The sequence below is a fragment of the Pezoporus occidentalis genome, unplaced genomic scaffold (assembly GCF_034315485.1).
Source record: "Pezoporus occidentalis ecotype Australia unplaced genomic scaffold, CSIRO_AGI_Poc_V1 ctg116, whole genome shotgun sequence".
NCBI classification, from domain to species: domain Eukaryota; kingdom Metazoa; phylum Chordata; class Aves; order Psittaciformes; family Psittacidae; genus Pezoporus; species Pezoporus occidentalis.
This window is the reverse complement of record NW_026912951.1, coordinates 2,086,110-2,104,094: the sequence shown is the minus strand read 5'-3', so window position 1 is coordinate 2,104,094 and position 17,985 is coordinate 2,086,110. Positions and strand designations below refer to the sequence as shown.

The following is a 17,985-nucleotide window of genomic DNA, read 5'->3' as shown; positions in this document are numbered from 1 at the left end:
AAGGCAGAATGAGAAGCCCTGCATGCCTGGCCTCTGCAGACAGCAACACACCAGGATAAACATCAAAACAGCCATATGCAACAGCAAAACATCTAAACGATAAAAAGGGTGAATGTTTGGTGTCACTGTAAAAGGAAAAGACAACTGAAGAAATGCTTTCCGCAGAACCGCGGCAATCCAGTGAAACTCAATGAGAAGAACAATCAAACCAGGTTAATCATTAGTAGAATTTAAATGATGGCAGTGGATAAGACACTCACATGTCCACTACCCCCGTGATAGTCAGTACAACCCACACATGCAGATACACCAACATCCACCTAATGGCATTTAATACAAGTTTCCATAGGGGTTGCTGTCCCCCGATGTTTCACTGCAAAGTACCTTGCGTTTTCCGATGAAAACTATTACCAAAGTGGAGGCTTTGACCACAATAGAGTATCACTCTGGTCTAGTTGATTTTACTTTCCAGAATAAACCTGACTTGAAAAAAAACCCCAAAGGATCAATAGACCACAAGTGCAGGGGAGACACACAAAAGGAAAATAAGTTTTGAATAATATTCTCATTCAGGTTTTAAAAATTCAACTTGCTTACACTTGCAGAAGCTCAGAAACATTTATAGTGGTGAGGTAAAGAGAATCCTGCTCTTTGCAGTCCCATAGTTCTGCATTAAGGAATGTCACAACCAATAGAAGGAGACACAACAGGGCAGGGTAAGAGGCCAGGCAGAATTTAACACCAGTTGAATTGGGTAACAGGGAATTTAAACTGAACAGAGTAACTGATAAGTAGCCAGCAATGAAACACAAAGAAGAGACTGGTATTATCAGGCAGATTTTTTTTTTTTTCCCATCAGTAGAGCATGACTGGAATTGGCCAAATCTGATTTTAGTGTGAGATTTATTTTAAGGAACCTCAAGCTAAAGGAGTGATTCAAAGAACCACTAAAGGGACAATACTGCTATCATGTCCGTAAAAAGCCAAGTGAGGTGGCAAAACCCTTGTCTAACGATTTCCCAGTTTCCCTCCTCCTTACACACTTATCTGCTTATGTTGTCAATGAGAGGCAAACAAATTGTATGTTGGCAAAGTCCTCAGCACAAAGTGCATGTTACCACCATCATCAACAGCTGCTAAACACCACCTCCCAAATGCTTAGCAGAGAATGCAAGACTGCATTTGGTCTCTCTGCATCAAAGCATTTACTAACAGAAATGAACCTCTGCATAGCACACCATTAAGCAATTTTGTAAAGATTCCAGTAATTCCAGGAGCATCGTATCTTCTTCCAGGTTTGCATTTGGTTTCAAATTTACCAGTCATAACAGCAGAGTGGGAAGCCTTAGGAGGCGGGCATGCAGGGTGTGCTCCATACAGTACACACCCTGAGTTAACAGTCAATACATGATAACATTTGTATTCCTGACAGTTTTATTTCTCTAAACACCAGACACACTGGAAGTTTCACTTTACTTTTTACTCTGGAAAAAAGGCCAAAGCTGAGTGGAATGGATGCTGTCTGGAACACCCAGGACACATATGAGAGAGCATGTGTGTGGTCCCCTTCACCACTACGAGATAAAACAGCTTTCAGGGAAATTAAAATGGTGCTTTTCTAAGCATAAAAACCTTAATATTTACACTAATCAAATACAAAAGGGTCCACTTAGTCAGAAGAGCTATTCACATGGGAGCCCAACTGAGTAGACCTGGTTTTCCATGAAGATCATCTCCTCAGTCTGGGCAAACAATCCAAGCCATACTAGCAAGACAACAGTTCTACTTTATGTATCTCTGTAGTAATTACACCAAAGAGACACAGAAGTTCTTAGTTTAAAAGTAATAATTATTTTAAAAGTGTAAATCAGAAGTACAGTGAAAAATATGAAATAATAAATCACACATTGGGAAAACACAAAAGGTAGTTTGACACGGTCAAAATATGAAGAGATTTACAGAGACATGAATGGAGAGCAGAAAGTCCTGCTTAGTAAATGGTGGAGATTTTGAGTTAATTGGTGTAAAAGAATAAAAGAGAATAAAACCCCACAGGCGCTGGAGGTTTGCGTTCCTTTCTGGGTAACAAATACTTTGTAACATCACTGAATGAGTAGGGTTGCTTTACAGTTCAAAGCTGCACAAAGACAACACAGCAAAGACAGGTGACTCTTAGTGGGTATGGGCAAGAAAGATGGATGGCCTGCAGCAGTCAAACAGGGAAAAAAGGGAACACGTACATAGACAAGGCACAGAGCTATTTGGGAAAGAGTGAAATCAAGGAGCAATTATCAGAAAAGGTTACTGTCAGAAACTGCAAATGTTCAAGAAAGAAGAACCATGGAGAAAACTGCATTCCCTGTCAGATCTCCAGGGAAGTGAAAGAAATTGCAGCAAGGATATATCTGAAATAGTTAATCAAGGGCACTTGCCATCAAAACATTTTACCTTAGCACATATAGCTCCTCTATGGCTCATTCATGTGCATCCAGAACTGGTTTGAGAAGGGAAATGGTTTCCAAGACCCAGTAAAGCTCTTAAGTGAATTCGTATTTCTGATAAGAAAACACAGCCTAATTTTCAAAGTTGTGGAATTTATCTCAAATTCCTCCCTCCCTCTGGTATGATGGGTTGCTTCAATGCAACTCACCAGAGAAGCTTTCTCAACAGAGGAAAAAGGCAAAGCTATTTGAGGAAGGAGAAGCATCAGTCCAATAGCATAAACCAAATGGCTTTGCATGGTTAACCACTCAGCCAATGCCCTACTTCAGATCTTGCATGTCCTTACATGGCATCACCTTGTCACAGCGAAGGAAAAGATTCCTCCCTATTCATGGAGGGCATGCAGCCCAGACCCTGTCTGCATCAGCGTGATGGTGCTTACTTGCAACCCTGCTGCTGTGAAATGCCCATGACTGACTTCTCCAGTAGCCCAATTTTCAGAAAGGCCAATGCAAGCAGTGAGTGTTCAAACCGTAATGCTACCTGTCGTTGCCTCTCTCCTTTTCTCTCCTGCTATCAGCTAGCTTTATGTCTCCCAACAACCAGAAAAGCAAACTGATTGCAGTCAAGGCCAATGGGGAAAAAGACTGCTTCCCAATGCTGCAGCCTAGCAGCTAAAATCCTGCCATCTTTGCGAGACGAAATTTGTAAAAAAAAGGGGTAATAATTATAATAAAAATATTAGGAAAAGATCTCATTTGCTTTCTGCTCTCATCACACTGGTAGGAAGGAAACTGCTTTCTTAACTGATGAACTTCTATTGCTACCAATCTCTTTCTCCCTTTGTTTCTGACTGTTCCTCTGTGAGTAAAGAATGGTCTTGAAGAAGGAAAAACTGTGATTTATACATGAGACAGATACATCTAAAAAGGCTGTCAGTTTCCATCCTGCCACAGAGCCACTACCTTCTGACAGCAATGCTGTAATTAAGTTGATAGCACTGAGCATTCTCTGAATTAGCGGCTTAAAGTATCACAGCACTGTATTTAAACCTTTCACCCCATTCAGACCATTTAAACAATTCTGTTCATGCCTTGTTTAGGCTATGCCTCTGCAAAGCATTCAGATTAAGAGCACCCAAAAGAGCTAAAGACAGATAGTCTGGTACTAGCTTCTCTCTGGGTGTAATAAACCACGGTTCACACAGACAAAGCAATGCCTTATCTCCCCTATACCAGTCATAAAGTCATCATTATTATCTTAAGAAAAATAGCATTAAAAAAAAAAAAGGAAAAAAGAGTAGCAAACGAATAACCAGATGAATGCAAGGCAATCATGTTAGGTTTCCAGACAGACAGCCTGAAAACACCTAGGAGCCCAAATCCCACACGAATTAACTTAATGTCAACAGAAAGCTATGTAAAGGCTTGGTGCCTAAATGGTGACCTCCAGTTTACAATGAAGTTGACGGCTACCATGGAGAATTTCAAGAGGAAGATGGTCATTTATTTCTCTCATTTTATTCCTCTGTTAAATAAAGCAAATTAAGTCAGAAGCCTACTGACTTTAAGTCCATGTAATTCCTTCTCTACATTTTTCATTTATCGTTGTCAATATTTGATCTGGACAGTGTTGTCTTTTCAGGCTCCTTAATCTTACTTTTATCTGTCTTTTATCATAAAGTGAAGTGCAGTCTACATTGCAAAGAAGATTCCTCCAGTATCTAAGATGATGGCGGGGAAAAAACAAAGTCTAAACAGCTCCTCAATTAACCTCATAAATGTGCCTACAATGTTATGAATCGGCAATTCCAAGTTATGACTCACACCCACCAAGGAACTAATTAAAACTAAAATTAACACTGCCCATTCTTTTTAATAAAGGGGAAAACCATTAAAGCAAATAATCTATATCCAAATAAAAAGTATAAAACATATGTGTGATGTGAATGTAAAGACACGCTGCACTAATGAAAACATAGGTTTGCCTATAACTCAGTTCTAATGTGCTGTTTAAACAGCTTTCCTTGTATGTACTTTGAGGTTCATAGTAGTAACTTCCAAGATGGCCAGTAAGTGGCTGTAGCACAGCTGGCTGTACAGCAAAGATACAGGATGAGAAGAGATACTCCATCCAATAAACCAAATAAAAATTACAGATACAGAGTTTCTTCCTGGATGCAAATGCACAAAGATGAATGAAATCCAAATCTGGAAGAATAAATATGGTATCTTGAAACCATATTGTGAAAGGGTAAGACTTGTTAGCAGATTGGCTGTGTCCACACTTGTCTTATTAGATGCATTTTGCCTTTTTCAGTAGGTGAGAGGAAGGAAATTTGCATACATGGAAACAGAGAAAAACCGGCAAAAATAATTAATGTTTTCAGGGAGTTAAGAAAAGAAGAAATCAAAGCTTCTTACTCAGTTACCTTTCACATGTTTTGACAATATTCACCCCCAAATTCAGCTGGTATGATAGCTTGCTTTCTCTTTCCACACAGTTTTCTCAAGCTCTGCTCCTCGCTGCTGCTGCTTTCCAAACCCCTCTACCCAGCTGTTGATGGCGATGCTGCAGGTGCAGTCAGCTGGTGAGGAACATACAAATGCTGAACAGGCTGTTCCCTCCTCCCTGGACACCCGCAATCACCCCTGAGGGTTGGCTACGTAAATGCTCAGTCACCAAACCTTCCCACAATTGGAAATAGATATCTGATCCATCTGCAGAAGTCTCCACCACCACATGAGCTTGTTTGGAAGAATACTGAAACGCATTCTTTCAACTCTGCCTACCACCCCTCTTTATTTTTCTGGGATGCAGAGGTAAAATAACCAGGTACATAAATCCATTTTAAAATAAGTAATAAAGCTGCTTGATACTATTGCTCATGTTGCCTGGAAAAAAAATCTTTGCATGGACCAGTAATTCTCTTTCTCCTTATTTTCCATGAGATCATGCTACAGATTGTAGCTACTGAGAGAGTAGTCCCAGAACAATGTGAGGAGTATAAATTCTTTCAATGCTACAGGTGCAAGGACTTGGCCACATCCTTTCACGTGGGTCTTTTGAAGTCAACAATCTGACTTTCAACAGTCTGAAAAAGGTACACATGACCAACCAACCTGAATTCAAGGAACACCATTAATGCTTTGAGATTAGCAGGTAAAAGCCTGCAGATTCTCTAGGACACTAGGTTATGATCAGGGAGAAGTGTCAGTACTTACAGATTGACTCATGGAAGCGCAACTAAAGCAGCTCTGTGGGGCATTGTTTGAGAGTCATTGACCCAGAAAGGCACTAAAGCAAAGCTGTACATAAAGCTCCCAATGCAGGCACTCAGCTCTGTGCTCTGCTGCTGGAAGGAAAACACCGCACATAGCTCCACAATTTCATAGTTCACATAAACAGCCAAGGCAGCTTTTGTGCTTGCAGTGAAATGAAAATTTCCACTTCCCGTCTTAATTTCTTTTCATACCTCAAGTTAAAAGCTCTCTGCTTCCTTCTTTCTTCGTCTTCATCTTCCCCCATCTTACTCTAACCCTTCACAGTCATCAGATAATGATTCTATTAGTGATTAAATTCCCTGTGTTTTCATGCAAACATTTGACTTTCCTGGCTTCACTGGAACACCAGTGAAGACCCCCCTCCCACTCCTCTCTCATCCCAAGAGATCAAGGCACACACAACTTTGCCTAAGCACCATTTCAGAATAAGGCCACACTTGTGTTTTTCACAGAGGCATCCAGCCAGCTGGAGGCTGGCTTCACTAAGTGCAAAGCCTTTAGAGTCATAGACTGAGCCAAAACGCTGACCTACCATCGCATTGCGGGACCAGCAGTATTCTTCCATTACTTGAGAGAGGAAATACATGAACTATCAGTTTAAAAAGTATGTGACACGGCAGTTGAACATAGGACACTATCAAACAGTGTTTCAGCAGATAAAACACAGCAGGGTCTAGTGTGCAGGGCAAATGGTTTTTAGACTTTCAATCAACTGTGCTTCCTTTCAAGGCAGACAGAAAAAAACATGCAAAAGCAGAAGCTTCACTTTGAGTTTTGAACCACATTTACATGTCAGCGTGAGAATCTCATCTAATGTTTGTCACAACCATCAGAAGTATTTCCACTGAATTTAGCAAGCAAAGGGTCAGGATTTAAATATATGTTGTGCAAGAATCTGTATATACATTTATGTATATAGACACCTGTATAGTATTACAATTATTTTTTTTGGCACGGAACATGTCTATTACACATGAATCACAGCAAAGGGCTGGGTTTTTTTAATAATATTAAATAACTTCTTTCTCCTTTGGAACCCAACCATAACCCTCTCTTATCTCTGTAATAACATACATTTTCATCTCACTAACCTTCTCCCCTCCTCAATACAAAAAGAGAATTTGCAAAGTAGATGCCTAACCAAACCCCTTTCAGTTAAGGCTCACCCTGCTTAGATGTTTTGACACTCTTAAGCTGTATTATTCTACTCATTTTTTGAAAATGCATGTTCCTTTTGTTTCAACAGATTTACAACAGACAATGTCAGAGACAGTGTCCCATCTGAGTTACCTCATAGATCAACAAAAACCTCAGAGGAAGTCGCATTTTTTATCCTAGCAGTGCAAACAAGAATTGCCCTTGCCCAGTCTTATTTACCAGACCATCTTGCTGGTGAACTGCATAACCCTTGCACAGTGTCCTGAACGTGCTCCTGTGGACCTAGGCAGTTGCAGATTATAGGGCTTCTCATGGGAAACACTTTTTTCTTATACCTTCCCTTTAGCTGAACAGTATAAAACCAGACAAAAGGGAAATGACTTCCCAAATACCAACACTCAAATTACTTTGTATTTCTAACCACTATTTTCTCCAGTCAAAGGCTCTGCCATCTCACTCTCATGCAGACTCAAGCCTGACTCAACTGTCAAAAGAGAATCAGAGCTGTTTAAACACAACAGCATTTAAGCCTTGACTCAACAGAATAATAGCAAAGCTCTCCCTAGAACAGGCTAAGTATAATTCTTTCTGATTTACAGGACAGCAAAACTGAAGAACAGAACACAGGCTCAGACACTTACCATGTCAGCAGCAGAATCAGAGACGTTTGGTTGCAGGAACAGAGTTCACAGGCTCGTAACTGCTGCCTTTTTGCCTCCAGAGTACAATTCCCTGCCCACCTAGAGCACCCCCCTGGTTTTTGCCTCACGTGGAGCACAGGCCAGATTGTGTGCTCTCTGTAGCTGCTTGCATAGCCAGGGCTGGGACTGTGGTGCTCACAAAGTTCTCTCTTCCAGGTGTGATCCCTTGTGACCACAATTAAATATCCAACATTCAATATATGGCACCTTCTGGTATTTACCAAAGGGAAAATACAGTCATTTGATGCAAAAACAATGTCCCACTAAAAATCACTGTTCTTTCTTTTCTCCTAACACCTTCTTGTCAATTCCATCTCACCCTTTGTTTCATATTTGCTCCTACCAAAGGCTGTCCCACACTGCACCACAAAATTAAGGAAAATTTTTTTTTTCAGGAACAGTAAGACTGACACCTCCTTACCAAGCAGAACAAGACTAGCTCTTTTAACAAAATCAGTCTTTATAGGTTATCAGAGTCAACTCTTCCCTGCTTCAATGTCAGATGGATGATGGTTTCTGTCCCTTTTGCTGCCTTTCTTGTCTATCTCAGTAGGACTCAAGCTAATAAGCTTCTCATTAATGAAATGACTACGCTAAGGTACTGGCAGATGGCCCTATGTTCCAAGCACATCTTCCCATTCCCTCCCTCCCAGAAGTCCTAATCTATACACAGTGTAATCATCACAAAAACATATGCTCCCTGACAGAAAGCTTTCCTTCCATTATCTTTGTACTCTAGGGGATTGCCCCCGAAACCTCTGTGACACAGAGCAACTCCCTTCCTACCCAAGTCTCAGTTTCCTACATGCCTGAAAACACATTGACCAGGTCCTGGCCACAGTACTTATACCAGCTTAAAATCCATGCTAATCATTCCATAGTACTGTCCTTATCCTAGTCCATTACTAAGTAAAATGCACATACACATGTAAATATACATACATGCACATGTAGTACTTTGCCACTGTTTGTTTTCTGAGGTCCCTGTAACAGTTTACAAGCCTTTCTCTTAGGTGAAACCATACAGTGAGATTTATTATGTTGGTTACCAGTAAATCTCTTAATGCTACACTTCCATTTAAATGCTGAGTCAGTCACTAATTTGATATCTCAAGATATCTTAAAATAATCTGTTTTTTTCATCTGCAGGCTCCCTCTCCCCCACCAATTTAATCAGATTACTGTGATTGATGAATTCATTAATGCGCTCATTAAATCCTGAGAGCATAGTAACTTCTACAGAGAAAATTTCAGGAAGCAAGAACAAGTATCTCTCTTGTACACACAGATAGACAGAAGCAGAGTAAGGAGCATTATCAGTTTCACAGCTGTGGGAAGGGCTGCACTAAGGCTATTTCCAGACACTCAGGGTCCCTTTGGCTGACTTTGCTGGAGACTCTCAGAGAAGGCTAAGGGTATGACAGGCACAGAGAGGCCACCATAATGTGAAGGGTTGTCTTAGTTCTCCAAATTGACTTGAACCTTCTTAAAAACTCTTTCCAGAGGAAGAGAATGTCTTATTGTCAGCTCTTCTCTGTATTTCATCTTAACAATATCTACCAGGTTTTCTCCACTGCAGGTAGGGAAAAACACCAACAGAAAGTAGAAAAGCTTCCTTTTAATCTTTCCCACCTGCTTTTCAACTTCAAGTTGAAAGTCTTCGAAGTAAGACCTTTTCTCATACTGTGCAATGCCTTAAACCACTCCATATTGTCGTAGGGAAGAACTTAAGCTCAGTAACTCCAAAACTACCTTACAAAAGGTGAAAAAATTAAAAAGCATGCTCATTTCTTGACTAAAACAAAACAAAACAAAAAAAGGTCAAATACATGCAATGGCGGACAAAAACAGAGAGTGAGAAAAATCATTTAGCCAACAGTAAAAATAGCATTGTTAGCTTCTGTAGCTTTTGTTACCCAGAAATAAGCTGAAGAACTTTGCTAGCACACCTTCCTAGTCCTCCCAAAGAGTAAAGGGAAAGATAAGAAAGAGTAACACAGAGAAAATAGAAGCAACTTGGCACTTACCAGGAAAAAGAGTAACCATAACAGCACTGCTCAAGTACCAAGGAGCTGTGATCACCTGAGGAGGATGATACAAATGACCTTCGCCTGTGCTTACTAGTTGGCTGAAACTGTACTGACAAGTGGGACAACTCCGCCTTGAACTGTAACTTTGTATCTTTCTAATAACATCACAAACCAGATGAAAAACGTATTGTTTAAAAATATGCTAAGTCTCTGAATTCCTAGGGAGAAAACCTAGTCTCTACCTTTAGCTTCTGCCAGAGCAACATCCAAGATGACACTGAGCATCTGAAGATCAAAAGAGCTCTTGGTGAGCATCTGTCAATTTGGATGAGGATTACTCTGGGAGGCTGGCCAGCCTGGTAAACAGCAGCTAGCAAACAGGAAAGGCTACTTGTTGGAGTCAGACATGCACAACAGGCTTCCAGAAACTAAACACACCACACGCAATTAAAGCAATTTATTACAGTTATGTGGCTTTGCATATTTGGAAATGCATTTTCCCCTTTTTAGTCTTGGAGTGATGTGCTTATTCATGAAAACTGAAAGGAAATCTATAAACAGTTCTGAAAATGCAAGAACAAAGTGTGAGAATGGAACATTTCATATAGCATTATCTTGCAAATGCTTCCAGATTCCTCTCTGGTCACTGTGTGGGCAGTACATTCCCAGGAAAGAGAACGGGGTGGGTGGGAGAAAGGGGACTGTAAAGCTATTCATGAACTGCATTTTGTCTTTTCCCGCTGAGGCCCATTAGTGACCTACTGGAGCACTTGGGAGGAGGCAGGGCTTGCTCCAGCAGGAAGTACATCCACAAGGAGACCCCGATGCCCAATATGCTGGAGGAGGCCATGCCAAGGCAGCGCAGTCCTCTCGCCAACGCCCTGCCTACACCAGCTTTTAACTGCTCTGCTTTGCAATCTCTCATTTGGATGTACCATACACAGTCATTCAAGAGGAAAGTTAGTCCATCACAATGAAGTTCTTACAATCTGGGCAGCCCTTTCTCCAGCCCCTGCACGAGTAAGAAGCCGAGTTACATTGTCTTGATCGCTTAGACTTTCCCTAACCCCACTGAAGCTCAGAGATGTAGGAATCAGCTCCTCAACAGAGATGAGGGGAAGAGGACAACAGAGAACCTGCACTTGCTGTTATGTTGACAAATGAGGCCTAGGGGCACTCAGTGCCAGCAAAATAAAGTGTCCACGTATTGCATCCTACACCTAGCTGCTGTAAACACAGGAACCATCCCACACCTCCCTGCTACAGCAAGCATCAGGGTATTCACATCATACAGTATCTTAATTTTGACAACTGAAGATGGTGATAGAAACAGAAATGTAGACCTCCAGCAAAGGACTCTGCCCAGGATTTTTCTCTCAACCATCATCTGCCAGCAGATATTCCTTTCCCCCATTCACCAGTACCCTCTGTAGCACAGGGCAGCTCTATAACCAAGGCAATGTGAGAAAGCAAGGCCTGCCTGGAGCTATGAAGACAGGGACACATTTTGAAACTGTGGTATGGAAATAATGTGCAACTCATTAATACTGTGAATATTGTAACATTAATGAATGTGCTGATAAATGGGTGGTAAGCCCTGAGTACATAACAGATAGCTAGTGGTGTAGGCTGCCTATGGACAGAACAGCACTGAACAGTGCCCTCAAGGTAGGGGGTAAAGGAAAAGGTTGCGGAGAAATATAGCTAGAGAATCTGGATAACTGGTTTGTCTGCATAGCCCAGGTTACTCCAGGTATCCCCCAGAGCACTGTGATATAGCCCTGGCCCCTTTCAAAAGGTTTTTTTTTTTGTGAGAGGCATCGAGATGCATTCATATACAGTAGCCTGTGAAAGTGGTAAGAGTGTTTGGGGTCTTCTGAGTTCAGGGTTAATTTCTGTTCCATTTTTAGACCACTAACATCTGGGGCTCAAGAGGCTGATGTAGGATGAAGAATGGTATAAAAGAGAGAAAATTACTTTGCCACATAAGAAGAAAAGAACATAACAAGCAAAACTGAAATGCAGTAGAACGACAGAAGTCACTAGACTGTGATCACAGTGGGCTATAAATCAGATCACATCACATTAATGAGTTAGGAAAAGATCTGTCATGCAGAGGATTACAGAGTCTAACAAAAACATTCTGTATTAAGAGAAAGATGTAATTCAGTTCATATGGAAACAACCTTCATATTATACAAATCATGGGGTAAAATGCAGAACACAAATTCAGGAAAAATGGCACATAACACTGACGTAAAGTAAGCTGTCAATAAAACCTGGAAAAATCATGACACTAGTGAACAGAAAATCTATTTGAATTACTCAAACATAACAGTAGGAAAATGTAGAGATATGAAGTAGTAAATGCTGTACTTTGAAGAAGCAGAAATGGTGGCACAGTGAGTTTTTGACTAATAAACCTGATTTCTGTAGCTTGCAAATGAGTCAAAATGAAGGATTTATTTTTTGTGCTGCATTCACAGAGCATTCAAAACAGCTGGCACCTGACCTGTGATGAGGACTCTATGCACTTTGGCAATGCAAGCAAACTGGTTATCCAAACAACCACTTCATATATATGTATTCCCCTCAGAGAACTGAATTAAGAAACATGATGATATATTATATTTAAGCAAAGTACCAAACAGTGAAAATTATAAGGACTCATACTTGTTTTTTTTGAACAGGGTCATAAATAAATTACTAATTCAAAAGAAGGGGAAAAACTAGACACCTCCACGAAGGTACACTGTGTGCTCAATAAGCAGTGACAGTGAAAAATGCAGTAAAAATGCAAATTAATTTATATTAAGATGTATAAGGAATTAAAAGGTGAGTAGTACAAGTACTAACATGCTTTCCACTGTGAAATACTGTTCAGTTCTCACTACTTTACCCTAAACCACAAGAAAAACATTGAAGTAATGGACTAATATGGCTGACTGAAAAAAAAAACCCAAACCCATAAAAAGCTGGGTTTCTTCTCCTTTTCTTTTTTTTTCCCTTTTCAATCTGACAGGAGTTTTAAGAAGCACATGAAAAAAATCCAAAGGAGTCAAGAGCAGAGACTGGACAGACTAAGAACTATTAATTTTGTTTCCTAATAAAAAAAAACAAGGGAATACGTTATGAAACTCATGGCCAAAATCTGTGTAATTTGAGATGATGTAGTTTCACATCATACACAATTATCCAGTAGTGCTTACTATGGCATTAACACTGATGTTAAGAATACTATAAAACACTAATGTAATAAGCATATCTGAATTAATAACAATAAGCACAGAAATACTCCTGTTTCAAGGCAAAACATAACAATAAATATGTAGGAAAAGTGTAAAAATAATAATCTACCACAAATTTTTTTTCTTAAAAAGAGCTAATGTTGATAAGAGAAGGACTTTTGAATCTTGTTGGACAGATAATCTGATCCACTATGGGCAAGAGAGAAGACATACCAGTAGCAGTTTATTCTGCAGGAAAAACACATTGTAAATTATATCACTGTAGCTACAGTGATAAAAAGTCTTATGAAGTGTGCCACACAAATGTGGAACTGAGAAGAGCTTACAGTTTAAGCTTAAGAAAAGAGACAACAGAAAATTGTTCAGGCAAAGCTGCAACAGAAGTTAAGACAACAGTAATCAACAATACTGGTCTAACTTTTTTTTTACAGGTATTCTGAATATTTCTAGAAACCTTCCTAAATATGAGGGGCAGAATGGGAGGATGATACTTTTGACAATTTAGGAACTACAGGATGGAAGCTGTTACCACTGAACTGAGACAAAAGAAACTATATGGTGCTACAAAAACAAAAAGACAAATTACTTATTTCTTTTGACAAGATCTTATGCCCCCTGCTATTCAAGCAGATCCCTTCACTTCAGGATCCATTTCATTCCAAGAACCTATATCAGTAACAGAGTGAACGCCACCAAGTGTGTAACCGCCATCTCCCATTGTTGGTGCTGTGGCAAGGATGGGGAGACAGAAAAGAGAACTGCAATGTGCCACGTGTTTTTTACCAGTATTGTGGGTGGCTGGTATCAGATGGGAACAGCCTCATTAAAAAAAAACTCCCACTAAAATACCACCAGCAAGAAAAGAAACACTCTAACACTGTGCTATCACATTTTCACCTTTACAACTGTTCCAGCTGCAAAAGGCGACTGTGATCTTGCAGGTAGTTTGTTCCATCTCTCCTGGCTCAGTTGGTAAAATGCCTTGAGGTCTCAGTGTGCAAAGGCTGGCAGCTCTAAGAGCAGAAGACCCCATGGCACTTATGTTGTGCAGTCCCACCATATCTGGATGTGGCAGGCAGAGCTGTGTCCTGGTGACAAGGTACACTGACAGTCCCAAGCAAAGAGTGATCAAAAAGGCCCAAGGTCCAGTCAGGAGCAAAGGACATGGAGCCAGGGACAGGACAAGACAGAAGACACTATCTACAACAGAGGTTCATGATCCATCCAGGAAACAAGGCTGGAGACAAAAGAGGAGACAGGCATACCTACCACACCACTCATGCCAGGACTGAAGGCCAAGGCTTGAGGGCAGTCCCTGGACCCCTGGGGAAACAAGTGCACAGGTGGGCATCCTGATGAAGCTTCTCAGAGCTGATGCCTGAGCTGGTTTCTGCAACCTCTGAGTGCAAGGGAAGGCTGTGCACATCTGAAGGAACAGACAGATGATGTGCCAAAAGTGGTTTATATTCACACATTTCTACTGTCCTCATGGGAATATAGACAAAATCACAGATCTCTGAATGCATTTTTCCCCATGGGAATATACGCAAAATTACAGATATTTGAGAGCAGTTTTTCTACTAATTATGTAAACATATTGCTCTCAAACAGTGTGGGGGGGGGGGAAACCACCTTTTTTCCAACTCCACCTGCACTGGAGTGCTCTCCTGTAACTGCTCTTTCAACACATACTGGCCTCTTTATACTAGTGCAATCTCCACTCATCTGTATCTTAAAACGTCTGAAGCAGCATTTTGCCTTCAGCAATCACCATCCCAAGTATTCTAAACGCTCTTGACAACACAGGCAACACAACTGCATGCCCTTCTTCAACCCTCTGCTATTGTTTCTCACAGCCTCTTCAAGCAAAGACCAGGGAAGGGGAGCCTCACCTGCATGAGAAGGCAGTCCTGGAAGTTAGAAGGAAAAGTGAGGAAGTAGGACATGAGCAGGGAACAGCAAACCTAAACAGAAGATAAAATCTTCTGGACCAATTCCTTCCACACAAGCAGTGCTGGGCTTGTCTACACCGATACTCTTTAAAAACTTCCTCCGTTTCACTGCTGCCAGTGCCTGCAGGGGTTGCAGCGTGAAGTGCTGCTCTGTACCAGTTTCCCAGGCACAGCCATTACTCCTGAACGCTGATTCGAATGGGAGATACCCATTTCCTTCTCATCTGGGATTTCCTTGCTTCAAAACACTTGACAAGCATGGTTTAAAATTTAAAACCATAAACACATGCTTCTCTGCATGTTGAGGGAAAAGTCCAGGCTCAAGAGTTTCATTTCACATGTTCAATTAGGCCATGAATTAAAGTACTATGGATGCAGAATAACCCCCCAACCTTCTGAGATTTGTTGGGGTTTGCCACATAAAACTGCTATAATTATAAAATTTTCTATTAAAAAATCATAATTTTAAATTTTCCTCTTTTTTTTTTTTTTTTGCCAAGTGGCTTAAAAATGTGAAAGTACACAGAGTTGTTATCAATGCTCAGCCAACAGTTACAACACACTGACCTCTACCTTAACTCAACATGGCTCTAACTTCAAAGCCTACTTCAAAACTATTTAAATACCAACGTTATTAAGCATAACAGGCATGCTGAATACTTAAATGGAGCCAGAATGCTTTATGTGAAACCCAGCCTCTGCAGGTCCTCCCCCTTATTTCCCAGGCTAAGCTTACCTGTTCTCTGGAGCAGGACTTTCCTGTCACACTTCTTGACAGAGAGGAGTGGTGTTGCCCTGCTCTCTCATCCTTGGACTACAGTTTTTTATTTCCCCACCTTTTCCCCTGTGGTGGCTTGACCCTGGCTAGATGCCAGGTCACCAAAGCCACTCTATCACTCCTCCTCCTCAGCTGGACAGGGGAGAGAAAATATAATGAAGGGCTCGTGGGTCAAAATAAGGACAGGGAGAGCAGCTTTCCTACTAATGATGCAGAGAGATCATTCACTGTCCTGTGCAAAACAGACTCCAGTTGAGGAAGAATTAATTTATTACCAATCAAATCAGAGTCAGATAATGAGAAATAAAAACCAAGTCTTAAAAATACTTTCCCCCAACCCTCCCTTCTTTCTGGGCTTAAATTTATGTCTGATTTTCTCTGCCTCCTCTCCTCCCAGCAGCACAGGGGGACAAGGAATGGGAGTTGTCATTAGTTCATCACATGCTGTCTCTGCTGCTCTTTCCTCCTCAGGGAAGGACTTCTCACACTCTTCCCCGGGGTCCCTTCCACATGAGACAGTCCTCCATGAACTCTCCAAAGTGAGTCCTTCCCATGGGCTGCAGCTTTTCATGAACTGCTCCAGTGTGGGTCCCGTCTTACTCCCCTCTCCAGATGCAGTTGCTCTTGCAAAATAACTTTCCCCCCTTCTTCAGTATGTCAGCCCGCAGGCACACCACTGTCACTGATGGGCTCAGCCTTGGCCAGTGGTGGGTCTGTCTTGGAGCCAGCTGGCATTAAGTCCTTGGACACAGGGGAAGCTTACAGCAACCTCCCACAAGAAGGCACTCCTGTAGCCCTGCTGCTACAAAAACCTTGCCATGCAAACCTGGTACATCCCCATTTTACTAACTGCAAGGAAAGGCAGGCACATAGCTGCTTTGTTTCAAGTCACAGGCTTGCATCCATACTGCAGTGGCTCTGCAGGCACCTTCATGATTGCTGATGGGGGGAACTGAAGGCTGGGCTGAAAGTCAAGTGAGGTTTTCCTGCTGTACACCCAGTAGAGGTGAATGGAGACCCCCACTACCACTGACTGAGAGGAAGGGCTTAGAGGGGTTCATGCCTGACTTGCACCTGCCTGTCACATTTTAGAGGCAGTAATACTACAGAAAGTATCACCTACAGAAGGACAAAACAACAGGAATTTTCGCAATCATTCACAAAACCAACCACAAACAGAGCTACTGTAAAAGGCTCTGTTACGTATGATGGCAGGGCAAGTGGGAGAAAAGCCTGGACTGCTAAAGCCCTTGGACAGATTTTCTGGACCTTGCTGCATCTTTTTCACTACATTTGTTACAAATCATACATCTTGATTGACACTGGAGCAAAACCAACACATGAAGTTATCTGTCATCAGTGATGTTTATAAGGAAATCCTGTAGTTGAGCCAATGTCACAAAGCATTTAACTGCTTAACTATGAAATGCTTAGCATACTTTAAAAGTAAGGCAAAACTTTCAACATAGCTTCTCAATCATCACTCAGAGGTTGCCATTAGTAACATTTGGACCTCAAGAGTACTCAGTAGTATGTATTGCTCATATCTGCAAGCAAAAGAAACATTTAGTAGCTTGAAACATGTCCAGGAGGTAAAAATTGCAATGGCTCATTTAAGATGCAGCTATGAGGCTGCACGATCAGGAACACAATCCAGAGAAACAATCTTCACAAGTCTTCACAAGAATGATTTTACTTCTTGCTTGGTTCTTTTAAAACTCTTCTCCTTTCTGTCTCATAAGGGTCCTAGGTGCAGTTAAGATACACAGACTGGTCCTTACTGCTGTGGCCCATACACTATTTAGTCTCCCATGAAAACTAGAGCATGGAGAGATACACACTGTTCACTGAGACTCTTTATTGCAGACTGATGGACTCCAAGGCACAGTCTTTCAATCAAATTATTCTTAAGGCTTACATCAAGTGCCAAATGCATCAAATTCTTGGCCAAAAGACAAGAGCCCCAAACAACTCCCTCCTACCTTGAAGACGTATACTTCCAAGGTGAAACTTTCAGAACTCTTTTACCTAAAAGCTGCAGCCACAGACCATGCACTTCTAAGTAATAACTTGCTTTTAAAAATATTACCCTTGAACATGAGTTTCTGTAATCGGGAAAGAAAAAGGAGGAATCTGGATATAAAGTGTCTGTGAGCACATGGGGAAATCTGCGTCCTGCGCTCACAAGTCAACCAGTACTTGGCACCAGTATTGCATTTTTCCACCACAAGTTATCTTCCCTGCCTCCAAATACATTTTAGTCCTATTTACAAAAGGCTCACATGGTAAACTGAAGTTTAGACATCCTTAAACTTATGTACCAGCAAAGGATTTATATTTACAGTCACCTTCTCCACTCCATTCCCAAAGTAACTCAGCCTCTAAGTGAGGT

At 41.2% G+C, this 17,985-nt stretch overlaps 1 protein-coding gene across 6 annotated transcripts in view; it reads right to left on the bottom strand.

Annotated features, from left to right (window-relative positions):
- The window catches only part of NDST2 (N-deacetylase and N-sulfotransferase 2), a 136,694-nt gene that overhangs the window by 54,075 nt on the left and 64,634 nt on the right, over positions 1–17,985 (bottom strand). The window contains exon 1 of one of the 6 annotated variants that reach the window (XM_062639521.1): positions 14,133–14,244. The exons of 4 other annotated variants lie outside the window; for them this stretch is intronic. The gene's annotated coding sequence lies outside the window, so the exon portion shown is untranslated. Of the gene's footprint in view, positions 1–1,476; positions 1,547–14,132; positions 14,245–17,985 lie in introns of those variants that run through there. One more of the 6 variants, XM_062639507.1, reaches the window with a different exon arrangement.